General features: G+C 41.2%; 1 long non-coding RNA gene across 1 annotated transcript in view; it reads left to right on the top strand.

Moving 5' to 3' along the window:
• Positions 1 to 27,787, top strand: part of LOC110348998 (uncharacterized) — a 79,704-nt gene that overhangs the window by 3,247 nt on the left and 48,670 nt on the right. The window contains exon 2 of the long non-coding RNA XR_002394656.2: positions 8,087 to 8,151. This is a non-coding gene — a long non-coding RNA (uncharacterized LOC110348998). The remainder of the gene's footprint in view (positions 1 to 8,086; positions 8,152 to 27,787) is intronic.

The raw sequence follows: 27,787 nt of genomic DNA, 5'->3' as shown, positions 1-27,787 counted from the left end.
TGGACCAGTACATTTTGTCTATCTATAGAGAAAGTTGTTATAAAGAAAAGTATTAAAAGCCATACTAAAAGTCAAAAAACCATTTGAAGAGTCAGAGCAAGCTTTAGCACTAGATATAGATGTGGCAGGAATGTTGGAACTTTCATATTAGGAATTTAAAACAACTATGATTAATAGGCTAAGGGACCTAGTGGATAAATATAGGGTATGTAAGAACAGATGGACAATGTAAGAAAGAAACAAAAATAAGTGCAAGAGATAAAAATAAAAAACACTGCAACAAAAATTAAGAACACTTTTGATGGGCCCTTTAATAGACTGGACATTGCTCAGGAAAGAATTGTTGAGATGGATGATAACTCAACAGAAATTTTCAAACTTGAATAATAAGAGTAAAAAGGAAGAGGGCCATGCGTGTAGAGCGCCCAGGACTGACTGAGCCCAGCTCTGTCCGGCTGGCTATGCCTACTTGTGACCAGGAGCTGGTAAGGACCCCCCAGGCACACACACCAGCCACTTGTGGAGCTGAGCAGGTGCATGCAACAACAGAGACCTCCCCCCACTCCCCCGCGCCACCTCTGGCCTCTTGGCTGTACAGCTACCTGGTGCCACACTAGTAGACTACACTGGTTCCACAGAGGCATAGGGGGACATAAAGGCGAGATGCAGAAGTGAACAACAGAGAGAGGGCCTCTCTCAGGCTCCCTGATGATAACTGAAGCCCACTGGAAAAATCAAAAGAATCTCTGCAATAAAGGCACACCAGACCACTGTACTTGGTAAGTTAGAGGGATCATCACCTCCCATCAGAACCTGTACTGTCTTCAGGGGAAAGACAGCTGGAACCTGCAATAGAACCTTGCACAGTTCAACCCTGCTGGAGGACAGGGAGCTCAATTTGGGACTTACAGCCAGAAATCTGCCTGAATCTCATGGGTCTGTGACTGGCTGAGACTCATTGACTTGTAACTGCACACTGCTGCCCACATTGTCTATTGTGACAGCGGAGACATAACCTGAAGGAGTCCCTTCATTTTTATCTTTTATTTGTTATTTTCAAAATTACCACTATTTTTTGCTCTCATTTTTAATTATTTTCCTTCTTTTTCTACTCTTTTAAAATTTTTGTTTTTCTCTTTTCCTTCTTTTCTCTTTTCTCTCTCTCCCTCCCTCCCTCCCTCCCTTACTGTCCCACATTGTTCTTCATCTCCCTTTGCGTTCTTGTTCTTATTCAGGCCCTGATTTGTATTTCTTCTTTATTTTTCTTTTCTTCTCTTTCCTTCTCTCACCTGTGTCCTCTGGTCTCACTACTAACCTTCCCTTATCCTTCTACCTACCTAGCCCTCACCTCCTCAACTCCTTCTAACTCCCCATTCTGAAGGGTAGTTGCTGTATTGAAGAGTTTATTCACTATAAACATATGTTGGGTTGGTCCTTGATTTTGATTTAATTCACACAGTTAAAGGTGATAGATTAATAACTACCACAAATTGTCATTTTCTAAGATGTACTTGATGCTATTGTGTTGCTAATTGTATCCCTTGGGCTAAGGTGTTGTGATTGATCCAATCAGTTGTCCTTCTTGGTATAATGAAAATGAGACAGCCTCAGAGCCATTAGAGACTCAAAACCTAAAGACCAGCTATATCTGGAAGACACCTCTGAGAAGCAATCATTCCATAGGGATTCTAAATACATCAACAAAGATACTTACAATATGCAACTTCAAAGTATCAACCCAGGAACCCAGTACCAAAATCAAAAATGAGAAGATATTTAAGTAAGGCACAAACTCAGACTTCCAACCCACAAAAGGCAAGTTCTGAGGGAAATGAAGTGGAAAAGTCTGATAATCAACCACCTGGACACCCTGAACTGACAGCACAGGAAGTAACAAAAACAGATGAATGAGGCTTTAAAAAAATTCAAAACAGCCATAATCTCCCAGATAACTACAGAAATGATGAGCAGAGTGAAAGACATGATTAGAGGCTCTAGAACAGAAACAGATGAAAAAATAGATGAGTTCAGAAATATGCTGGAAGCCATGAATGCCCAGCATGAGAAAGAAATGGAAACCATGATCACCCAACATAAGAAAGAAATGGAATCCATGAAACAGATTCAAACAGATATTCAGGAGATTAAAAACTCCATTGAAAACATGCAGAGCAGATTAAGGGAATCTGAAGATACAATATCAGATATAGAAGACAGGATTGCAGTGAAGGACCATGAAAACAGAGATTTCTTAAAAATAGTAAGGGACCACAAGAAATCAATACAGCAGCTGCTAGATGATGCAAAGAAGAACAACATGAGACTGTTAGGAATCCACAACAAAATAGAAGAAAGTACAATTGACATTAAAAAATCTGTTCACAGAAGTAATAGTAGAAAACTTCCCAGACAGAGGTAGAGAACTGGACATACAGATAAGTGAGGCATATAGAACTCCAAATAGCCATGATCAAAAAAATGTACACCTAGATATATAAAAATGTACACCCAGAAACTCGACAGAAAAACAAAATCCTACAAGCAGTTAGAGAAAAGAAATAAATCACCTACAAAGGAAAGCCCATCAGAATCATGGCAGACTTCTAAACACAAACCCTCAAATCAAGGAGAGCCTGGAGTGAAGTATTTCAAGCTGTAAAAGAAAATAGCTCCCAACCTAGACTGTTGCTTCCTGCAAAATTATCTTTTTTTAAAAAAAAATTCTTTTATTGGTACATTGTAGGTATACAACACAATTACATTTCTCATTGGGAATTGTACCTTTACATGATGCATCTTGGTTCTTATTTTTTCCCCATTTCTAGCCCTCCCTTCACCCCCTCCACCCTTCCCTATTTACAAAGACTTGATTTCCATTTTTTCCATTTCTCATCATTTTTCCTTCCCCTTCTTTCCTTTCCCCTGCCCCTCCCACTACTCCTACCCCTTTGGACCTTTTCTTCCTATTTTGCATTATCGATTATTCATTCTAATCCTTGGTACATTTTAGGTATAAATATAATGACATTCATCATTGGAAATTCTGGAAAATTACCTTTCAAAATCGATGGGGAAATTAGATACTTCACGACAAAGAACACCTTTTTTTCAGAATTTTCCAGAATTTCCAATGATGAATGTCTTTATATTGTATACCCAAAATGTACCAAGGATTAGAATGAATAATCGATAATGTAAAATAGGAAGAAAAGGTCCAAAGGGGTAGGAGTAGTGGGAAGGACAGGGGAAAGGAAAGAAGGGAAAGGAAAAATGCTGAGAAATGGAAATAAAGTCTTTGTAAACAGGGAAGGGTGGAGGGGGTGAAGGGAGGTCTAGGAATGGGGAAAAAATAAGAACCAAGATGCATTATGTAAAGGTACAATTCCCAGTGAGAAATGTAATTGTGTTGTATACCTAAAATGTACCAATAAAAGAATTTAATACAAAAAAAAATATAGAAGAGCCAACAACAGTAAAACATCATGACAAGGATGAGTCAATACCTATCAATTGTAACTATCAATGTTAATGGCCTCAATTCACCAATCAAAAGAAATAGACTGACAGAATGGACTAAGAACCAAAATCCAGCAATATGCTGTATACAAGAAACACATCTAACTCAAAAGGAAGTTCATAGACTGAAAGTAAAAGGATGGAAAACCATTCTCCACTCAACAGGAACCCAGAAAAAAGTAGGCATAGCAATCTTATTTGCAGACAAAGTAGATTTCAAACCAAAACTAATTAAGAGAGACAAAGATGGTCACTACATCCTTGTGAAGGGAACAATCCAAGAGGAAGAGATGACAATCATAAATATATATGCACCAAATATGAATGCCCCCCAACTATACAAAACAAATATTAATGGACATGAAAAACCAAATAAGCACTAATACAATTGTAGTGGGGGACCTCAGAAGCCGACTATCACAAACAGACAGATCATCTAGACAAAAAATCAACAATGAAATTCTAGAACTGAACCAAGCTATTGAACAAATGAACTTAATAGGTGTTTACAGAGTGTTCCACCCCCACAAAATCAGAAAATACATTCTTTTTAGCTGCACACAGGTCATTCTTCAATATAGACCACATGCTAGCTCACAGGACATGTCTAAGTCAATGTAAAAGAACTGAAATTACCCCCTGTATATTATCGGACCAGAGTGCAATAAAATTGGAGGTCAATAACATAAGAAACCACAAAACCCCCAGAAACACATGGAAGTTGAATAACAAATTCTTGAACAACCAGTGGGTCACAGAGGAAATTAAAGAAGAAATTAGACAGTTTCTACAAGTCAATGATAATGCCAGTAAAATATACAGGAGTATGGAGCACAATGAAAGCAGTTCCACCTGGGAAACTCATAGCAGTGAATGCCCATATTAGGAAAACATGGAGAACTCAGTTAAATAACCTAATGGAGAAACTCAAGTTGCTAGAAAAAGAAGAGCATGATAAACCCAAAGCTCGTACAAGAAAGGAAATTATAAAGATCAGAGCAGAAATCAATGGGATGGAGACTAAGGGAATGATACAAAAAATTAATGAATCAAAGAGTAAGTTTTTTGAAAGGATAAATAAAATCAACAAACCTTTAGCCAACCTTATCAAAAAAAGGAAAGGAAAGGCACAAATTCATGCAGTTAAGAACAAAATAGGTGAAGTCACAACTGACCCAGCAGAAATCCAAGGATCATCAATACCTACTTTGAGAACCTGTACTTTAATAAAATGGAAAACACAGAAGATATTGACAGATTCCTAGATACATTCGAATTGCCAAAGTTAAATGAAGAAGATATAGAAATTCTAAACATCCCAATTACAATGAGCGAAATTGAAAATGTAATAAAAAATTTACCAGCAAAGAAAAGCCCAAATCCTGCTGGCTTCAATGCTGAATTCTACAAGACATTTAAAGAACTATTGTCATTACTCTTTAAACTCATCATGGAAATTGAAAGGGAAGCAATGCTTCCAAATTCATTCCTGGAAGCAAGTGTTACTTTCATTCCAAAACCAGGGAAAGACCCAACCCAAAAAGAGAACTACAGACTAATCTCCCTAATGAACATAGATGCAAAAATCCTCAACAAGATACTGGCAAACAGAATACAGACGGTCATCAAGAAGATCATATATCCTGACCAAGTCGGATTTATCCCAGGGATGCAAGGATAGTTCAGCTATCATAAATCAATAAATGTAATACACTATATTAACAGAGTCTGGGACGAAAAACATATCACCATCTCAATAGATGAAGAAAAGGCATTTGACAAAATCCAACACCCATTCATAATAAAAACCCTACAGAAAATTGGAATAGAAGGTCTTTATCTCAACCTGATTAAGGCTATCTATGAAAAACCAACAGCCAACATCATACTAAATGGTCAAAACCTGAAAACTTTCACGCTAAAATCAGGAACAACACAAGGATGCCCACTATCACCACTCCTGTACAATATAGTTCTGGAAACATTAGCCACAGCAATTAGAAAAGAGAAAGAAATAAAAGGAATAAAGATAAGAAAGGAAGAATTTAAAGTCATTATTTGCTAATGATATGATACTTTACATAGAAGACCCAAAAAACTCAGTCAAAAGTCTTCTAGACCTAATTGACAGATGCAGTAGAGTAGCTGGATATGAGGTCAACACTCAAAAAACAATAGCCTTTTTATACACAAATAGCAGACTCAGTGAGAGAGAAATTAAGGAAACAATTCCTTTTACAATAGCATCCTAAAAAATGAAATATCTGGGAATCAACCTCACAAAGGAAGCAAAAGACCTCTACACTGAAAACTACAGCACACTGAAAAAGGAGATCGAGGAGGATATAAGAAAATGGAAATAAATCCCTTGTTCCTGGCTAGGAAGAACCAATGTAGTGAAAATGGCCATTCTTCCAAAACTGTTATATAGATTTAATGCAATGCCCATTGAAATTCCAAAAATATACTTCACAGAACTAGAGAAAACAATCCAAACTTTATTTGTAACCAGAAGAGACCTAGAATAGCAAATCAATCTTAGGTAACAGAGACATGGCAGGGGGTATCACAATCCCCAACTTGAAACTATACTACAAAGCTACTGTCATAAAAACAGCATGGTAGTGGCAAAGAAACAGATCTGAGGATCAGTGGAATAGATTAGAAGATGCAGAAACAACTCAAGACATACTCAGCTCCCTAATCTTTGACAAAGGACCCAAACACCCTTGCTAGAGGAAAGGTAGCCTATTTAATAAATGTTGTTGGAAAAACTGGATTTCAACCTGCCAAAGATTAAAACTAGACCCATGTCTATCACCATGCACTAAACTAAGATCAAAGTGGATTGAAGATCTAAGTATTAAAACAGAAACACTAGACTTGCTGGAAGATAAGTTAGGTAGAGCTCTTGAAGACTTTGGCATAGGAAAAGACTTTATGAACAAAACTTCAGTAGCACATGAACTAGCACAAAGAATCAACAACTGGGATCTCATCTTATTCAAAAGCTTCTGCACTGCAAGAGAAACCACCAACAGAGCTAAGAGACAACCTACAATGTGGGAAAAATTTTTTAGCAGCTCTACCTCAGACAAATGTCTGCTATCTAGAATATATACAGAATTGAAAAAATCAGACCCCCATATTTAATGACCCAATTCAAAAATGGGCATCTGAAATGAACAGACATTCCTCAGACAAAGAAGTAAAAGCAGCAAACAAATATATGAAAAAATGTTCAACATCACTGGTCATTGGAGAGATGCAGATATAAACAACACTGAGATTCCACCTCACCCCAGAAAGAATGGCTGCTATCAAGAAATCAACCAATAACAAATGCTGGCAGGGGTGTGGAGAGAAAGGAACCCTTCTCCATTGTTGGTGGGAGTGCAGACTGGTGCAGCCACTGTGGAAATTAGTATAGAGATACCTCGAAGAATTAGGGCTAGAGGACCCATTTGACCCAGCTATACCCCTGCTGGGGATCTTCCCCAAAGAATTAAAAGAATCATACCACAGTGATATATGTGCACCCATGTTTATAGCGGCTCAGTTTGTAATAGCTAAAGCTTGGAAACAGCCCAAGTGCCCATCAACTGGAAACTGGATAAAGAAGATGTAGTTTTGTTATAAAATGGAGTACTACTCAGGCATAAAGAATGAGAAACTAGAGACATGTATAGCTAAACGGATGCATATTGAGGCCATACTCTTAAGTGAAATAAATAGGACACACATGTGTAAATACTGAATCGTTTCTCTAGTGTGAGAAACTGAAAGTGTAAATAAGGATAAAAATGATAAAACGAATAACTGATAATTTGAAATAGGACAAGGTTCAAACGTATACAGATGGTTGGAGGGAAACAGGAAAGGAAAGAAGGGAAAGGAAAAATTATGAGAAAAGAAAAAGAAATGGAAACAAAATCTATGTACATAGGGAAGCGTGGAGGGGGTAAAGTGCACACAGGTAATGAGGAAAAAAATCAGAACTAAGTTGCACCATGTACAGGTACAAGCATCCAATGATAAATGTAAATGTATTATATACCTAATATGTACCAATAAAATAATTTTTTTAAAAAGGAGTAAAAAGGAAACACAATGGACTACCCAATCGAACAACCATAAAGGCACAATCGTATAATATGGGCTTCTTCCACTTACTACTGTTTAATTTCCTAGCAACTGCAGAATGGGCAATGATTCTATTTCCTCTAAACTTCTGAAGGGATTATTGACCTCTTGGAGAGAAAAAGAGAAGAAGAAAAGAGTGGTAGAGTATTTGAAGATGTTGAAAAGGCAAAACTAAAGGCATAAGCCTTCATTTAAAGACATTTTGTTTCTTGAACCATGGTTTGCTCCCCAGGTATAAATACTTCTCTTCTCAAAAGCCATCCTTTTGTTTTGAGTAGTGGGTAATTCACCTAGCATACCATGGTCTACTGTTCAGGTCTTTGTATATGGGTTGGTAGAGACAATCCCTCCCTTTCCCACTGTTGTGATAGCTTGACTTCCATTAAAACATCGCTGACTTTGGCATCTCTCTTATTGTTTCTTTAAGAGCTTGCTGCCTGACAGTGGGTGGACATAAAACCGCTTCACCTCTAAAACAGACTTGATGAGCTGGTAAGTGATGTAGTTGTGCCTTGTACTGTTTTCATGAGTGTGGTTCAATTTGCACTTGCAAAGTCAATAGAGAAGCCTTTGTCCATTTTGCTGAGTTACTACTGTGCAGAGGAGCCAAGATCTCGAAAGGTCTGGTTTCTTTCTCTGCAAGCCTGGTTGGCACAGGCTCAAAGACTGCATCAGCCAATGTGAGCAGCCTGGGTCCTTTCCACAAAGCTCTCTCGGTGTTATGGACCCAGAGACAGAATCTCATAAAGACTTGCAGCCATTTATGGCTGCAGTCTAGTGATTCTTTCTCTTTTTCTACATGAAGATTTGATTTTGGATCTGCTTGGAAAATGACACAGTTAGCTTGAATCATTTTAAAGTTCAGTGTTAAAATAGAACTGGATAGGCAGTAGTTGAATCACACTATTGTAGTTAAACCACTTGTCACCTAATACTACATGAATTTAAGGGTGGATTTAATCAATAATTTTATGAGGCACATAGATGCCAGAGCACTCTTTCCATCTTGTTCTCTTCTTTAACAGTGTGTGTCATTATTACACCTCTACTAGATAATATATTTTAAGAGCTTGTCATGTATAAATCTGCTTTCTCTCTAGGTCTCCTTTTCCCTTCCTTCCCTCCCTCTTTCCTTTCCTTCCTTCCTTCCTTCCTTCCTTTCTTCCTTCCTTCTTTCCTTCTTTCCTTCCTTCCTTCCTTTCTCTTTCTTTCTTTCTTTCTTTCTTTCTTTTCTTTCTTTCTTGCTTTCTTGCTTCCTTTCTGCACGACTCACTTATATTTATCAAAATACATTCATAAATAGTGCTCCAATAATTTAAAAGGTTTTAACATGGGGCTTGAGATTGTCTTTTAAAGATTTTTTAGAGTGTGCTAATGAGAATGGGCAATGGCAGCAGCAGGTCTAGGGTGGTGGGTAGAGAGGATGCTTAGTGCTCAGAAACCCTAGTTTAGTGAATGAAACTTCTGCCTGAGGTTAAAGGCCAAATCCCTTCTCCTAACAGCTGTGACCCAGAATCTGCTGCAGGGTTCTATTTCTCCTGAGAGCTGGTTAAGACATATGAGCCTGGAACACCAAGGCAGGAGTGGTGGTAGTATGGTAGCGGTGTCAGGAGCATTCTTGCCATCAGGCACCAATGAGCTCCCAATCTCTGACCAGCCTGGTGTGGCGGAAAAGCACAGATGACATTATCCCAGGACCTGAGTTAGTGTTTGGGAGTCAGGCATTCATTAGCTGTGTGGTGCTGAGAATTTTATTCACTATTTCAGGTCATCAATTACACATTTTCTAAAAGAAACAACAGTAACATCTACCTTATGGAAGATATTGTGAAGATGCAGGCATGGAGTGTTTCTGGTTCAAGATTTGTCTATACCTTAGGGCATCTACATATGATGTGACCCATTTGGTACACCTGGGCAGTCATTTAGCTGGAAAAGTTGTCTTATCTATTCATTCTCTTATTCTGTCATTCATTCATTCATTCATTCACTTATTCATTCAATGCCAACTGCTAAGTGTGTGACACTGGGCAGGTATTGGGAATATAACTGTTATGAATCAGATCCTATCCTGCTCCTGCCAGTCTGGTGGAGGTGCTGACTGCAAAAGACAATTCCAATTAAGTGTGGATAAGCACACACTAGGGAAAATGGTGACCTAGTAGCATTTGGCTTCATAGGACTTAGCTGGGAGAGTTAAGGAAAACAAAGTTTCTAAAGATGATAAGAGAGAAGGCAGGTGAAGATGAAGCATCGCTTCATCTTTTGCAGCATTGCTTGCAAATAGAGGTCAAAGAGATGAGGTCAGGGCACGATCTGTAGATATCTGGGTATGGCTGGAGTGTTAATTTGAGGGAACTGTAAAAGTAAATGCAACACAGGGAGATGGAAAGATTACAAGCCATCATGCCCAGGAATTGTCTCTTTCTCTCCATTACTTCAGATGTTGATCCCACTTGACTCTGTTTTCACCAAAGATAGGACACTGGGGCTTTTTGCATTTAGAGTTAGAAATTGCAATACATTTTTCATTAGAAACAACATGTTAAATGGTAGTTTAATATACTTAAGACAATGGTATAAATAATACCTTCAGGTGCTTTTAAACATATAAAATATAGAAAAATGAAGGTGAACAGATTCTGACTTTGCTAGGGCTCCTTTTTGCAAGGCAGAGCACTATATATCTAGATCTTGCATCAGAGCTTTAGGCTGGCTTTGTCTGTGTTTGAATCCGAATGTTTGGTCTAATGAGGCTGCACAGTATTTCCATGGCTCCATCACTCCCTGCTGCTCAATACATGGCTGACTTCCTCATACTGATGTTACCTGCTTGGCCCTGGAAACTGCTGAACTTGGAAACCCTTTTAGTTGGAAGAGAAACTCCAGCAGGAGTTAACCAGAAATGCAGGTGCATTCCAGGCACAGAGAAACATGAGAGCCAAGGATTAGGCCCTTGAATGGTGCTTCCAGGCAATTGCAGGATTGAGCACACAGCCAGGGGGCAGGAAGAAAGTGATCAGAGTTGTAAGAGCGGAGGATCAGGAGGCTTCTACTTTTCCTGCTTGTCTGACATGTAGGGTGGTGGTTAGCACCTCCTGGCAGCATTCCAAACTGAGATGGGCACCGTTTCCTGTCCTATAGGAAGCCTGTATTTATCAAAGGTTTCCTTAGAGGGAGGAGTCTCAAGAGAGTAGAGGGCTGAGTCTGCACTTGCAGGTAAAGTGGACTAAATGCAGGCCAAACCCAAAATAGCTTCTGGAGGTTGACTAGATGGAAATTAGATTACTGGTCGGTGTGGGTATAGTTCTCTAGAAGCCAGGAAAATGATGAGAACAAGGCAGTGATCCATCTAGGGGGCGGGGAGCCAATGTTGCAAAAGAATATCTATGAGCCACATCTTAAAAAACATTCAAAATGCAAAGCAATTTTGAGTGCCTGGCTGGAAGGAGGGTACTACTACTTATTGGTGGACAGGAAGATTATTGACCCTGCTGTTTAAAATATTAATCTCTGGACATGTTTGTGAAGTAATAAACCAGAGACAGCTTTCTGATCTTCCTGAGCTGGGAGGAATCCAGTCATGTTCCTTAGGTAATTGTCACTAGGCACATGCTGTCCCATTAGGAAAATGCTTTAGAGAGGAGCTCAATGGTGGTCTTATCCTCTTCCACCTATCTGTCTGTCTTTGGTCCTTCTGTGGAAGGCTACTTGTTTAAGAATCATCCCCAGGGCCAGATGCCATTTCGACATGTAACCTCTGTGTGGTTTGATTTTCTTCTCTAGTCACTGGGTTGTTTGGGAAACTGGGGAAATGGTGATTGCAGCCACTCAGACAGCACCAAGCATCCCTGCCTGAATCTCCGAGGGCAGCCCAAGGGCAGGAATGTCTGGTTTCCTCATCTTAAAGGCACAGGGAGCAGCTGAGTGCACACCTCAGCCTCCGGAGGAGGATGGTTTCAGGCTGGGAGATTTAGATTTTGAGTAAACAGGAAAGAGGATTTCATAAGCTTCTCGTAAACACACGGACAGTCATGACCCTTGTCATCTGCTACTAAATTTGGCCTTTTCATCCTCTTTGCACAGGGTATAATGGCAATGTGGCACAAATTCTAGGATAAATTTAGATAAACAACTTGGTGGCTGAGGATTTTTACCTGTTATGGGTCCAAGAGATGTGAAGGGTTTTGAGCATGACTCAAGATAATTTCAATTAAAATGTCAAAAATAGAAAAAACCAGCAATATTTCTGATTGCTGTCTTTTTGTTCCTTTTCTACATTTGTAATTTTTATTATGCTCAATAAACTGTCAGAAGTGATACTATTTTTGTCCCTTGAGCTTTTATAAAGTGAATAAGCTGATTCTCACATTTGGGTACAATTGTGGGGTGCTTCAATGTCACTCGTGGAAGACTTAATGGATCCCCTGCTACCTCCCTCTTCCTGGACAGGTGGGATCAATCTTTCCCACTTTGAATTTCCAGAGCCCAGAGCACTTGTCTCACCTTGTGAGTGCTTGTAGAGCCTTTGGCACTAGCTACTCATAGCACATTATTTGTCCACCAGTCAACCCTCCCCTCACTGGTGTTTGCTCCTGTTAGGGACCATCTCTCATTGACTTCTGTATTCTCAATGTGAACACAGTGCTTGACACATGGCAGGTACTTATTGGATGTTAAGTGGTCATCCAGCTTCATAAGAGAGTTTTTTTGTGTGTGTGGGGGGGATACAAATGACAATGGAGTAGAGCATAAGCCTCAAAAAAGGTGGGTAGGAGGTAGGGGGATGGACAAAGGATTTAGAGGCCAATGATTCTTCTCTTATTTATTAGATATTTCTGTCACTTTAGGCAATCATTAGTTTGACCTTTTGTTACTAATGAAGTGATAGTATTGCTTTACTTCTAGATTTTTGGGAGGGGATTAAAGGATGCAATAGATTTGGAAGTGCTCTTTCAACTGTGGCGAGTTTTATGATCAGAATCATTGTCTTAAGCAATAATAAGCTTCTATAGCCAAGAGTTGGGACAGCCACATTCCTGTATAGTGCCCTCCATTCTTTCTGAATGACCTTGAGCAAGTAAATTACTTGGCCTCTGTCATGGATTTCTTGTGTCAAAGGAGACTGACAGTCCTATTTTCAGGGTCATGGTGAGGATCAACCAATAATACACATGAACAGGGTTTGAAGATTACTGAGGTTTGTGAACGAGAGCTGTGATTCTAGAAGATAACGAAGCTATGGGTTTGCCCAGGGCCTCTCTTCTGCCTGCCTTCCCTACCTTCTCCTCCCTGCCACCCATCCTAGTGACAAACACTTGCAGGTACTCATATGGAAGGCACTGGCAGGAGCTTCCAGTTCTGAGCAGCAGCAGCTATGCCCCTATTCTTGCTCTGTATAATCACTGGGACCTGATAATTGGCTGATTCTGCTATGAGGATGGGGGGAGAGGGCAGTGAACTCCTCTGTGAACTCACACCTTTTGCGATGATACATCCAGGTGTCTAAACCTTAAACAGACATACTCTAAGCAGATATATATTTCTAGCATTTCTGGACCCAGAGTGGGCACTGACAATGTTTGTTACTTTATTTTTTCCTACATTGGAGATTGAACCTAAAGCCTTCACACCTACCTACATCCCTAACCCTTCCATTTTTTGTTTTTTAAATGTTTAGACAACATCTCACTAAGTTGCTCAGTTACCCAGGTTGGGTGGCTTGGAATTTCCAATCCTTCTGCCTCAGCCTCTCAGAGTGCTGGGGGTATGAGCCATCATGCCTGGCTTGATTGTTTGTCACTCTTTAATTAATCATCATCTTTTTCTATCAGTGAGATAATACACAGTTTAAACTTAATATTATACAGTCGGATAATATATAGAGTAGACTTCTAACCTATACACTGAAAATAAAGCACTGTAAGCGTGATTAAGACAACCAGGTCACTCAATTCACTAGCATTATGTTGCTGCATTAAGTTTTGTCAAGAAAGATGAACAAGCTAACACACAGAACTGGTGTGTCAGGATGATGTGTTATGATACTCTTTTTTCTTTGTGTTGTGATAGAAGAAAGCAGTTTGGAAAGACATTGTTGACCTTTATTCCTTTTATCTCACTGATTTCTTTCCAAGAAGGTAGACAGCTCTTTTGGATTGTGAACTCCCAAGAGAAGAAAGAGAGGTAAGGGCTTTTGGGGTGTTAAATGGAAGCCTGGGGAGCTGGTACAGGTTGAGGGCATACTGAATCATAGTACCCACAGCATTTCTCTGTCCACACCCCAGCTTAGCAGCAAGAATTGAATAAAAATTGAGTTCCAGGGATGCTAAAGCCCAGGGAATGGGGCTTCCGACCCCAGAAACAACTGGACTCCTCTACTCCAGAACAGTCTGTGAAACATGGGGCACCAGCATTTCAAAAGACCCTGTCAGTTCTTTGTGTGACCCTGGCCAGCCAGGAGGCCCCAGGAGATACTGAGATTGGATCTTGGAACCATTGCTCAGAATTGGCTTCATGAAAATAAATAAATGTGACATTTCTTAGCTGAATATGAATTTGCAAACTTAGCCTCACTTCGTTGGCATTATTTACTTTAGAAATACAATTTCCACAGGGCTCTATAGGGTCAGATGATACCCAGCTTGGTTAATAACACCTGCATTTTCAGGACTGTAGGGGCTTGAAGAGTTGTCAGTGGAACAAGAAGAAAGCTGAGGGCCAAGTTTCAGAAGTGAGTGTGGTGGGGTGAGGAGGAGCCTGTGATTCACCTGAGCCAGGGGCTTTAACTTCTCTCCCCCATTTCCTCTCAGTGAGAATCCTTGAACATCCTGGAGAGTGTGACAGTGACAAATCACCAGGCAGGTGCTGTGCTAAGCATGTTACACACTTCAACTCATCTAATCCCCATAGCAATCCCAGAAGGTTGGGACTTTAGCAGCCTCCCACCTGTGTACAGAGGTACAGAGATCCTCAAAATTACATAGCTACTAAGAGACAAAGCCAGGAGTGAGCCAGGGAGCCTGGCTTCAGAATTCATGCTCTTAGCAACCATATTCTTGACTTGTGACCTATGAGCCAGGTATGGAGTAACATTTTCCATGTTCCTTTTGGGTTATTAAGAGGCAAAGAATTTTTTTTAGGATAAATTTGTACAAGTACTAAGACAAAGGGGGATTTTTGAATAATCTTTGGTTGTTTCATTTCTGCTGAATGCAATTCTCTTCCTAGAATCTGTGATTAATCTGGATTTTACTTCACAAATAACTTTCAGTAATTGAGGCAATCTTCAAACAGATTAGAACAAACAACAAAACCAAATCTGGTCTAGCCTGTGGGGCTTGTCTTTGGAAATAGGGGGAGGGGCAGGATGAAATCACAAAAACCTTATCTTTGCCTTCTGGTAAGAGCACTAAGTTCTGGCAGAGCAGATGTGGCAAACACAGAGAGGATGGTTTCACCTGGCCATTTCTATTTAAATGAAATTTGACTAGGGATTTGGGGAGCATTATTACATCCTGGGGGAATTCCTGTATGGACATAAATAGAGCTTAGTGTTTGTTTATAGGCAAATGCCCAAAAGATCACCACAGGTAAGAGTTTAGAGGACACAGCCATAATGGCATTTTTTTTAAAAAAAAGGACTTCAGGACTTTATTGTGCAGATGAGTACTTTCTGTGTAGAAGTAGTTTTCTGGCTTTGAAGATAGACATTTCTTGTACTCTCAACTCATAGTTACATCACAGAGGGATCATATAAAATAAATATATTTATGATGTACGTGGGTTTAAATTTTATTGTCACAAAGAGAAAATGACATCCCAGGGACTAGAAGCTTCTGTGGTGGTTAGAAGTCTTCAGATTACCCCATCCTTCCTTTGGTGGTTGCCACAGGGCTGTTTGTCTCAATAAAAATAGGTCTCAGCAATGAGCAGATAATCGAATGTCAAGTCATCTGTGTGGCCTTTAACAAGCCTTTTATCTTAAGTACCTGGCCACTACTTTTCTTTTATGATACAGCTCAGACCTGAGTTTCTGCCTCTCTACTGCAAAATCATCCATTTGTCTGTCTGTCTGTCTGTCTCTACCCATCCAGCCATCCTTCTCTTATGCATTATCTATTCTCTACAACAGACTCCCTCAATGCAGTGACTCTCTTATTCTGCTTTCAACTTGGAGGTTGGAGATTCCCAGTGACGCCTTCTCATGTCATGCATGGCTGTGCAGAACACTGCAAGGTCACCCCTCAGGATCATTTTCCAGGACTCCTCCTTTGACCAATTCAAGTCCATTGTCATACTGAATTGTTGGTCAGTTGGTCTTATCCAGCAAGTGCTTGGTTCTGAATCCATAGCACTGGATAGGAGAGGAGGATACGGGGCAAGGGAATTGAAAGTCCCATCTTTGCCCCTGTTTTTCTTGTGGGACAGGAGATACCCTCATATCACACTCAACCTTGTATACCTTGCTGAGAATGCTCTGGTAATTATATATAAAAATGAAAAAGAATGGAAAGAAGAAGGAGAAAGAGAAGGAGAAGGAGAAGAGAGCCTTTGGGAATCCTGATAAAATCCTTTCTCTTTCCAGTATGTCTTACAAAGTCTATTGCCTTGTTTATCTGGGCATTCAGCAGCTGGTGCACTATTTGTGTGTAGTAATCTCTCAATAAATTCATGCTTGTTTTTAAGGCGTTTTGAAAATCACAAACTGGTGAAGGATTGGCTAAGAAAATATTTCTGAAACAGAGAAGACAAACCAGAGAAGTTCAGTGTGATTTTAATTTTAATATGAACTTATGAGTCTACACTGAGTAAACAGGCAATAAAAAGATAAAATATTGGACTTAGGAAATTGTAATTTTTTCAGTGTTTAAAAAATTTTAAAATTGCATACAGTTTTGTTTTTTTTTTTGCTACCAGGGATCGAACTTGGGTCCTTGCACTTGTGCAGCAGGTGGCAAAACCACTGAGCTAAATCCCTGGCCCAAAAAATTGCATACAGTTTTATCCACAGAGAGAAAAAAAAATTGTTGCTATGAGAGAGCTGTGAATATCATCATGTCTCCAGGGCAACAAAGTGAATAATATTTCAGAGAGAAGAATTGAGATAGATTCCCACAGCCTGGATCCAGTGTTTTGACTAAAAGTCATTTAAGAAAAAAAACAAGCCAAACTTTCCAAGGCAGAAGGGCAGGTATCAAAATTAGATTCAAAGGAAACAAGGCAGAGTCCTTGTGTATAATCCTCCTTGGTGGAGACTGAGAAAAGAGATGGTGAAATAATGGAAATTTTATGAGTGTTCAACTCTGAGACATCGTGGCACAGGCTTTTTGGTGTTTACGGCAAGGAAGATCTAGCTGGTGAAAGATGTATGTATAAGCCATCTTCCAAGGTCAGTTGCAAAATGCAAGCAGCCCTGTGGAGTGTAAAAGAATATGGTCCCAGGCTTTCTCTGAAAAGGGCTGGCAGAAAAACAAAGCTGTTCTGAGAACTGCACCTCACCTTCCCATTGTTCTCTGGCCTGGAGTGTTCTCATTTCAGCTCCATCAGGAGCAGATTTCAGGTCTGATACTTGGCATGGTTGTTTGCCTCCTAATTCTGGCATTCTGCAAATTGGTCCGTTGTCATGGGGACAGTCATTTAGACAATTCATCTGAACAAGGCCTTGTTAAGTGGGCAGAATAGGACCCAAGGAAGTACCCACTTCAGCACACAAGAGCCTTGCAGGCAGAACACTGTATTTCTGCCGGTGAATAGCCACAAAACTTCTTGAGCCTAGCCTTTGGCATTCATCCCTTTGCCTCTCCATCCTCTCAGGATACCTATGTTCATTGCCTTATACATGCCCATGATATGCAACTTCAGTAGTGTTGGATCTGGCTTCCTAGACTTTCAGGATTCTCCTGCAGTGCTGGGCTTCTTTTGTCAGCACACTCCCACAATAGGTTGTAACAGTTGTCTCTGTGTGTGGTATCTCATATTTACAATGTGTAAGATGTGAGCTTCTTTAACCCACTGTAAATATAAAAGTTTTGAAATCTCTAACTGCCCTGGTGTCTGAGTTACTTTTCTCCTTGCTGAAACAAAATACCTGATATTCAAAGTTAAAGAGGAAAGGTTTATTCAGCTCACAGTTTATAGAGGTTTCAGTCCATAATCGGCTGGCTCCAAGGCAGAGAGGCATGGCAGAAGGGAAACAGTTCATGGAAGGCAGAAGGTAGCAGCAAGGGATGACCACAGCTCTTTCTATCCCTTATATCTTATCCAAACTACTTAGGGTAGGCAGCACTCATACCCTTAATCCTAGTGCCCTTAATCCTAGCATTGCACCATGAATCAATCCCAGTGTCACACACACTAGATCCAGCCACCTCTAAAGAAGCCCCACTTATGACTGCATGAGGTTTTGGGGGGACATCTAGACACGAGCCATAACACCTGGGCTCTTAGAGCAGCCCCATCTGTAGAAGAACCCACAGGGCCAAGCCTAGCAAACCAGACATGGGGTTGGTGAACAGATGCAAGTCTAGAGTGAAGGAAAGGTGTTAAGAGCCACTGAGGGGTGGTCAGCCATAGTTGTCCTCAAAGGGACCATGCATGTAATCAATGTGAAGCTATTCTCGGGGCCTTGTTCTGAAAAGGAAATAAAACATTATGCAAAGATTTGGAGGTAACTGATCACATGTAATACAGAAAACAGCATCTAATAGGACAGTAGTATGGGGCTGTTTAGCTGCTGCCAAATGACACTGGAAGCCAAGAGTATTGCATATCTCTGTGACCATCTGAAGCCTTGCCCTGGTTCCCCAAGGTATAAATGTATTGATTTTCAGAACCACAACAACACAAAGTGAAGAAAATCTAAATATATAGATGTCCCTCAGTACATAATGAGGTTATACTTTGATAAATCTATTGTAAATTGACAATATCTAAGTGAAAATGCTACCCTACTGAACACCACAACTTAGCAAGACAATGCACAGTAGCGTGTTGGTTGTTTCCTCTCATAATCTCAGGACTGACAGGAAACTAGAGTTCCCAACCCCTGCCCAATGTTGACAAAGAGCATAATAGTGCCTATTGATAACCTGGGATGTGACAGTTAAGCTGGCTTTTCAATTTGATTGGCTTAGGAGCCAGTCAGGATTGTGGAGCACACTTCTCCAACTGTCCAGGTGGGTCATGGAGGTGTGACCTTAGGTACTATATATGGTCCTGGCTCCTTCCTCTCTGGCACCCTTCCCCTGTTCTGCTTCCAAGCTGCAAGGAACTAAGCATCTTTTCTCCGTTACATCTTTCTACCATGACTTTTTTGCCTTGGAGCCAGCTGACCATGGACTAAATCCTCTGAAACTATGAGCCAAATTAAACTTCTCTTTCTTTAAGTGTGAATGTTGAGTATTTTGTCCAAGTAATGGGAAAGCTGACTAATACAGAGAAGATCATGTTCAAATTTCAAAGTACAATTTTTACTGATTGTATATTGCTTTTACACCACCATGAAGTAAAAAAGTCATAAGTCAAACTACCATAAGCCAAGGCCACACAGCTAGGAAGCACCACAATGGGGGATTAAACACAGGCTATCTGGCTGCAGAATCTCTATTCTTAACCAGCATCACTGTCAGGGGTGGAATGGACACACCCTAACCTTGAGATCCATGAGTGTAACTCCTCCCCTGGGCTGTGTGTGCTGGATTTGTCCACCATCCTTGGTCAGGGCAGGGCCAGCAAGTGGGGCTGACTTTGTGAAAGGCTGAAAGGATAACTGACATAGGGTGCTTGTCAAGCTGAGAACAGGCATAGACTTGAGTCTTCTGCCTCTCCCAGTGTCAAATAATGAAATAAGCAGCCATATTCTTGGCCTGTTCCAAATTTCCTGCTTTCTAGTTGGACAAAGACCAGGGTCTCTTAATTTAGAATAACAAGATCAAGGGACAAGGCAATCTCTGTTAAGCTACCTGAGTCCTTGTGGTGTCACTGCACAGGACCATATGGCCAGGATGCCATTTTATTAAGTAGGGGTATTTGTGTGTGATAATGCCCCTTCCTCTTTTGGGGGAACATTTATTCAGTAGTCATCAGGGAGGCCCAGCATGCTGGGTGTCTTACAACTTCAACATGCTGTGCTGCTATTGAGGTTTCCATCTGGACACTGACTGATGCCAGCCACTCCTAGGGCTACAGCTGCTGCTTCTGCTTGGATCCCTCACATCACAGGAAGGAATGAGGCTGTGGAAGAGTGGAGAGATGCTGGGCTGGCAGCAATGTTTTACTGCTACTGTATATATGAGTATTTTGGAGATTGGGAGTTGTATGGACAGGGGTTCAGTCTTGGTCACTAATTACTTCAGGGAAGTAACTTCACCTTTCCAAACTGTAGCTTTGTCATTTACAGAGTATGACCAACACATCACAAGCTGTTTGGGTTAACGTAAAGTGGCCACTATATAGGAATGGCTTGGCAATTTAAGCTTTTTCCCCAGATACTGTGCTCTTACTTAAGGAAGTGCTTCTACTAGGTTAGCCGATGTCATCATTCTTGGGCGGGTCTTTGGTTTGCCTCTGACCATGAGTCTTTTAAAATCAGAGATGCTTTCATGTATCTGGGTAAATAGACAATGCCAGACAAAGAAGAAGCAACACTGAAGTTTCAGAATAGACATAGGACAGTGAGGACTACCGAGTGGCAGAAATGGACCACAGTAATTTAAAAGGCAAAAAAAGAATATCCCTGGGAAAAATAATTGCATATAAGTTCATCCCTTTGTAGAGTAGTAAGTATTGGGGGCCTTTTCAAATTATAGTTTTTATGTCATGTTCTCAAACTACAATCTCAACAAAGACTCACTGTCTCCTAGAAAGATTCTACAAAGTGAAACCAGGGAATTGGAAGACCACCTAACAGCAAATAATCACCTGTTAGCAGAACAAGGAACATCTCACAGACTCAGAATCACATTTCAATCCAAATTCTGCTGGGGTCAATATTACCTTACCAGACCTGCCCCAGGTGCCCAAGCGGTTAGTAGGAGGCAGATAGTTTGAGAGTTTAAAGTTGGCTTATTCTTTGTCTCTGAAGATCTTCATCTTCAAAGACAGCTTTCTTGCCAACTTTTTAGTGAGAAGGAGCAGCTGACGCATATGCTCTTCCTCTCCTACAGGAACATGACTTCGAATGCAGAGAGACACGGTAAAACCCAAGCAAAATACTAAACAAGCATCCAAGTGGAACTGACGAGGGTGAGGGATTGTGACTGGCTGAGGAAGGTTAAAAAGTCACCCATGGAGATGAAGCCTCAGATTTAATTTACTATTGATTTCAGTTTCAGGGGAAATAAATTGCCTTTGAGGCCAAGTGTGCTGCCGTGCAGAAACCTCTATTTTCTCATTCTGCCAGGATTCCTGTCCCCACCCCCATGCCCTACAGCAACCCCATGTGAGTCTGTGCTGGGCTCTGTCTACTCTCAAGGCAGTGCTGTGACCAGGAAGTCTCAAGCTCGTCCCTTGTGTGCCAGGGTGGTAAGGCGTTCTACAAACCTGCACCCAGTTCTCACAGACGATCTTTAACAAGCAAGGACTGCAGTTTTGCATCCTTGATACAAAGAGATTTAAAAATAACCCTACTGGGATGAAACATAAATAGGGTAAAGTATTACTCAGGGATCCCTCTCCTGATCTGTTTTCCTTTCCAGCCATGAAGAACATGACATCATTCAGCACCAGAGCTGCTTCCTGTGTCACCGAGAACAGTGTAACTGCCACCTAAATTACGCCAGGCAAGGGGCAGGTGGGTTAGCTGAGACTGGGGCCCAGCCAGCCCTCCCATCATGGAATAAGGAAGCTCTGGAATAAACACTGTCTGATTGGATTGAATGTGAGCTAGGAGATACGGTTTTTATAGACGCTAATTATGGCAGCAACTTGGTATGGATATTAGTGCAGTACACCTCAGGGTGTCCAGCCCCAGGGTGGGCCCTGTGCTGTTTTCTTCTCTCCGTCTTCTCTTTCCTTTATACCTCAGTCTCACCACTTACAGTGACTTCTTCTTCTTTCGGGTGAGTTTAGATCACAGCACCTGGGCTCACTGATTCCTGTTTCCGCTCCGTGAACAGATAGGATTTTGCTTGTGTGTATGTGTGTACACATATGGGTGTGTTTGTGTATTTTGTCCTCTGTCTGTAATGGGCATAACAATTAAGGACAGAAATGGCTCAAGGACTCATCTATGACAGGGAGTGTGGGAATGTATGCACAAAAACAATCCAGACAATTCCCTGCTTTTAAATAGCTGATAATTGGTGGTATGGGTTAAGGATGTTAAAACAAGGGAAAGAAGTTATGTTATGTGAACAACTAGCCTTGAGAAAGCATCAGCAGAATAAGGTATATGCTGTGTGTAATGAGCTGTGGATGTTTTAATTCTGACAAGGAGATCTAGACAGAATTGTATTTCTTTCAAGATTACTTTCTGGTTCACCTAGAAACAGAATATTTAAGTATTAAATATTAAATGCAATTATGAGCTCATTTACTCAAAAGTGAGTATTTAATATTAACTTAAGAAGATATCTTAGAACTAAGTAGTTCTGGAGATTGTTCAGTGACTTGGTTATTTTTCCATGCTTCTTCCATCCTTCACTGTCATTCTTAGTGTTACTAGATTCTTGTTCTTATGTTTTATGGTTTCAAGATGGCTGCTACAGTTCCAGTCATCACATGAGCATCCCGAGCTTAAAGGAGGTGGCAAAGACATCTCCTCTTCATTAGGCTCCAGATTTTTATTTTTTTAAGAAATGAAAATCTTTTTTGGATTCTCCAAGAAAATTTTCTTTATATTTCTGTGCTAGTCAGTTTAGGTTACTATGGCAAAATACTTTAGGCTGCATGGTTTATAAACAACAGAAATGTATTGCTAGGAAAAGAAGCTGGGAAATCCAAGATCAAAGTGAGGGCAGTCTGATGGGGGCCTGTTTCCTAGTTCACAGATAGCACCTTGCTGTGTCCTGGTGCAGTGGAAGGGTAGAGCAGCTCTCTGGCTTCTTTTATAAAGGGACTAATCCCATTCACGAGAACTCTGCAGAATCCCTTCCACTCTGTTGACATGACATGACACTGCTTCCTTCGCCCCGGATTCCATGTGGGATTTGATCAGACAGACCTGGGCTCATCCTGCCCTAGATGTGCCACTCACAACATTGTGCCCTTGAGCAAGTTACTTAGCTCCCTACACACACACATACACACACACACACACACACACACACACAGACCAGTAAATATACACAGGATGACTTATATCTTACAAAAAGTGTGAGAACTAAACAATGACTGTAAAACACCAAGCACCATGTCTGGCCCAGAGAGATGCTCAATATATGGCAGTTTGGGGTTTGTTTTGGTACTGGGGATCGAACTCAGGTCTTTGCGCTTGGGAGGCAGGCGGCAGAACCACTGAGCTAAATCCCAGCCCTGATATATGGCAGTTTTTAACAGCAGTCATTTATTGAGTACTTACTGTATACTTGGCATATGGTAAGGAAATTAATTTGTCATTTCCTACCAATTAACTCATTTAATCTTCACAACAACTCAGTGAGACCAGATTGGCTTTAGCTTATTTAATAACTCAGGGAATGAGAGAGGAAAAATAAACTTGTCCAAGATCTCAGAGAGAGTGAGAGGCAGAATTAAGACAGAATCCAGTCACTGGCCCACAGCCTGGCCTTTTAACCACTATGTGATTTTTCCTTCCATATACAACATTACTGTCTTGGAAGTGGGCTTGTATCCGGCAAGGACAAATGCATCCTGGTAGGCAATGGACCTTAGACAACAGGCAGCTGGAATACCCCCAACCTGTGTGGCCATGGGAATGCAAGCTCTCATAAGCAGAAGGCTGTGTCCTATCTGAGAGGGTGGCTCGGCATGAGAGGCCTCAGAGGCAATGAGGCTCTGCACCTCATCCCAGGGTTTTTGCCCAGCTACCCTGGTTTGGGAGTGCTCAGCTGGGCCTTGCAGCAGCCCATCCTGATGTAAGAGGACCGCCTTTGGAGAATCAGTGCCTGGAAGCCTCCTGATTCCACCAAAATTCTTGCAGATTATTTTCCAGGTGGGGACCAGTGAGATTTTGAAAAAAGCTCAATGTTAAAACCCAGAAACATGAAGTTATTTTGATAATTCTTCCCAGAGTTCAGCTTTTCAAAAGGAAATAAGGCAGAATGCAAGAGAAAAATGGCTACTTTTCCTTTGGCTTCCAAAAAGCCCGAGCAGGTTGTATCAAATGATTCCAACCAATAGACAGGAAGCAGCTCCATAAATTCAGAGGCTGTATGGAGCCCAGGGGCTAATGGCCCTTTTGGTTTGAGATCCCAGAACAATAGGGCAAGGAAGAAACAGGATGGGAACCCAAATCCCTGGTTTACTGACTGTCCTAAGTTTAAGAGGTTTCAATTTGATTTTTTTGGCGACATTTCTTTCCAAGTGGACCTATGGATCCAAACATCAGTGTCCACATTAACAGACATTTCATGAAAACAAACAGATGAATCTCAAAGCATGCTGGAAAGGGCTATGAGAGGACATAATAGTTTTTATTTTTAGTGGGATTACTCCAGAGTCTGTGGAGGAGGAGGAGGCTGGTGGGGTGGAAAGGCACAGGTGTTTGCCAGTGGTGCTCTATGGAGATAAACTCCTCCCTCGGCACACTCTTCATCCTCCATTTTTGGGTCATTGCCTTTGGATTTTTTCAATGATATCAAACTGGATAATATAAAAGACTTGCTCTCCACTGAATAAAGGATGAGAACCCACAAAAAGGAGCCAGAAAGTGTGGTTATTTGGCTGAGCATGTAGGCCTATCTCGAGAGCAGTTCCCACTGTACACAGGATGAGTGGAGCATGGATTTTTTTTAGCAGGCTTCTAATTGTTGCTTCTTTCTGTCCATCTGCACATTGCTGAGACAATAACAGCTTCCCCATTTTAAAAGCAATTCCCTCATACCTTCTTCCCTCACACCTTCTTTCACATGTCACCATAACATTGGATGGAACTAGGATAAGGGAGGGGTTTTTTCCCTGGTTTTACAGAAGAAACAAAATCTGGGGTTGGAGCAGCCAAATGACTTGTGGAAGAAAGGCTCTGGCTGATGTCTTTGGAATGCAAAACTGAGCCTTTTCCTAAGAGGTGGAGACATGTGGGTTCAGGACTCTTCAGGAAGGTTTGTGTGGAAGGAATTAGATAGGAGATACACACTGTTTGGGGCACCAACTTGTTGCCTCCATAGAGTCTGGGTTTGTTGGATTCTGCTGAGCTTTGGGAATATGGTGCTTTATCCAGAGGGCTGGAAGATGTCCATATGCTAGCATCATGACCATAGAATTTAAACCCTGGAAGGCACTTCAGAGGTTTATTCAGCTAGTTATCACAAGTGAGGAAAATGAAATGCAGAGAGGCTGATTAACTGACCCAAGCCCATGCCACTAATGCAGAGCAAGCACTTGAACTCAGATCTATCTTCAGGTGCCCCACCAAGGTACTTTTCTCTAGTGCTTACTGCCTAGCGTTTTGCCTAGCATTTCTTTCTGTGGCTGTAATTTGTGGGCCAAAAAAGTGATGAAGAGGAGGCCATGGAATGAATGGTGGTGACAGACAGGGGTTTGGAGTTGGTGAGACCCGAGCTTGCATTCGGTCTCACTTGTAAGATGGCTGTAACCACGAGCACATTCAGAGAAAGAAGAAGGGGAAGGCAACAGGGTTGTGCTAGCCAAGACTGTGCCTTTTCCTCAATAAAGGAGAATTTATTTTGGAAGCTGCATGAAGGAGTCTTTTGCTTCCATCTCAAGGGCCAGGGCAGGTGGTCTGTCCTCACTTAGGAAGGAAGAGAAATGGATGAGCTCTGACCTGTGCAGCAGGAGGCAGTGAGGTTCAGGGAGCAGGAGGGCAGGACCCAGGACTCAGTATGGCCCCATGGGTTGGAGCAGGTCATGCAGAGAAGTAGGACAGAAGAGGAGACTGGCTTTAGTCCTTCACCTGGAGTAACTGTCCTTCAGCTGAGCACTCTGCCTTCATTCCCAGGACTATTCATGGAATAATAGTAATAGCCTCTCTAAACGCATGAAGGAATTTGGGAAAGAGAAAATGGGGTCATGGTTACTGAAAGAGCTTGAGTGAAATATAAAAACTTGTCTAAAATACAAAGTGGTTTTTGCACCATCACCCAGATATGTCACCTGGATGTTTCCTGTTCCTTAGGAACCAGGTAAAAGTGGTTCAAGCCACCATTTCTTGGCACACTAGAAGGCTCTCCCATCAGCAGGGAATGTACTAGTGTGGTTATGCTGGCTCAGAGCTGCATTTCTGCTGCATTCATTCCACTTGAGGACCACATTCCAGTCCTAGCCAGGGGAGGCTGCTTCTGGCATCCCCAGTTGACCCAGGCATCCACCTCAGGGTCTTTCTTCTTTTTCCACCAACCTTCCCAAGCCCCAGGTATATTTATTTTATGAAGAGGTGAGTCAAGAGTCAGGCTCACTGACATCAAAGCCAGGGAAAATTCAATGTAAGAATACAAATTGCATGGTGAGAATTATTTCTTTCAACTTCATGCTCCTTTTTGAGGCAAGCTGGGTTTGTGTTACAAAGACTGTCTGTGCCATTGTTTGTTAACTCTAGATTTCCAGAGCAGGGTGGATGTTTAATACATTTGTTAGGTAAGAGAAGGGAAGGACAATCTTGAACCAGGAAGCAACCACTCAATGATTTGTGAACTTTTGAGAAAGTTTTGGGAATGGGAAATTAACTAGGATTTTAAAAGGCATTTTCTTTTTGAATCTTTCACTTTCTCATGTGAAAGTTTTTCTTATTGTTATCTTGTTGGAGAGAACAGGAATTGGTTTGGAAGTCTAGTCACCTCCCATGTTGTCAGTGAGATTTTGCTGAACATATGTAACATATTTAAAGATTTGCCTGCCACTTGTATTATTTGTTCCTACCACCCTATCCACCCAAGGATTCTTTGCAGATTTCATGTTCTGCATTTCTGAGGTTGCCATGGAGATAGAAGCTCCAGGATCTTGGGCCATAAAGAAGGACACTAAATGTTTTCTCTTGTCTGAGGCGGGGGGGCTTCTCTGGGTCTGGAACATACCCACATAACAAATGTGGCTCAGTTTTCTTATGTGAAGAGTGGAATTGTTAACATTCAGATTACTCAGTATCCTGAAGACTCTTTGGCAATTTCCAGGCAGCATGTATAGCAAACACTTCTTGGCTCCAGACTTAGGATGTCTTGCTGAAACTTTGGAAGGTCTTATAAGCATATTGAGCACTGAGATAATTTCATTGCTGCTAGAAAATATCTGTCTAGGACCAAAGGGGAAAAGAAGCTGCCTGTGTCAGACCTGTCTTGTTGATGAGTCAGATTACTTAATCCATCTATCAGCTTTCCACTGAAAAGCCCTACTAGAGTTCAGCATTTTTTTTTTTTTAGTACTTTTACCTGTGTGTCTGTTTCTGCCTCTGAGCTATAATGTGAGATACTTTCTTAGAGGTGGAAGCAGTAGTTTGGGTTTGATAGCTCATCTCCCTGAGGTTGGAGCAGAGGATGACAAGGAGAAATCCAGCTGGGCCACAAGGAAATTGGAAAAAGCCATTCAAGATGTTCATTACCATGTGTGAAAAGTCAAATTGATTTGTAGAAACTACAATCTAGTTGAAGGGTATGTTGAATAGCCCCTGTATTCAAATAATATCCCCAAATAATTTCCATCCCTGTGTGATGTGAAACAGATCTCTGCATGGCATTCTTCCTTTAAAAGGGAAGAACAGTCCTTCCCACCCCAATCCTATTATGCAGGTGAAGAAACTGAGCTTTAAGAAGACATTTGTTTATGTAGAAGAGTAAGAGCATGAGGGAACTGCTTAAATCATCTCACGACTTGACTCATCCCACTGTACTGGTGTCCTCCTGCCTAAATGGCTGGGGCTGAGGGGGCCATTGAGAATAGGTAACATCCACTCTGATCCTCTGGTGGGTGTCTCATTGAATGGCTCAGGCCAAACTGTTACAGCAGCAGAATGAATGTTTCTTCCCTCCCATCTTTCTAGAATGAGTTCTTTCCAATA

Source organism: Heterocephalus glaber, unplaced genomic scaffold (assembly GCF_053883595.1).
Source record: "Heterocephalus glaber isolate CG9 unplaced genomic scaffold, H.glaber_assembly_v1.0 deba00001666, whole genome shotgun sequence".
Lineage (NCBI taxonomy): Eukaryota > Metazoa > Chordata > Mammalia > Rodentia > Bathyergidae > Heterocephalus > Heterocephalus glaber.
The sequence above is the reverse complement of the archived record's forward strand: the minus strand, read 5'-3'. Positions and strand labels throughout refer to the sequence as shown.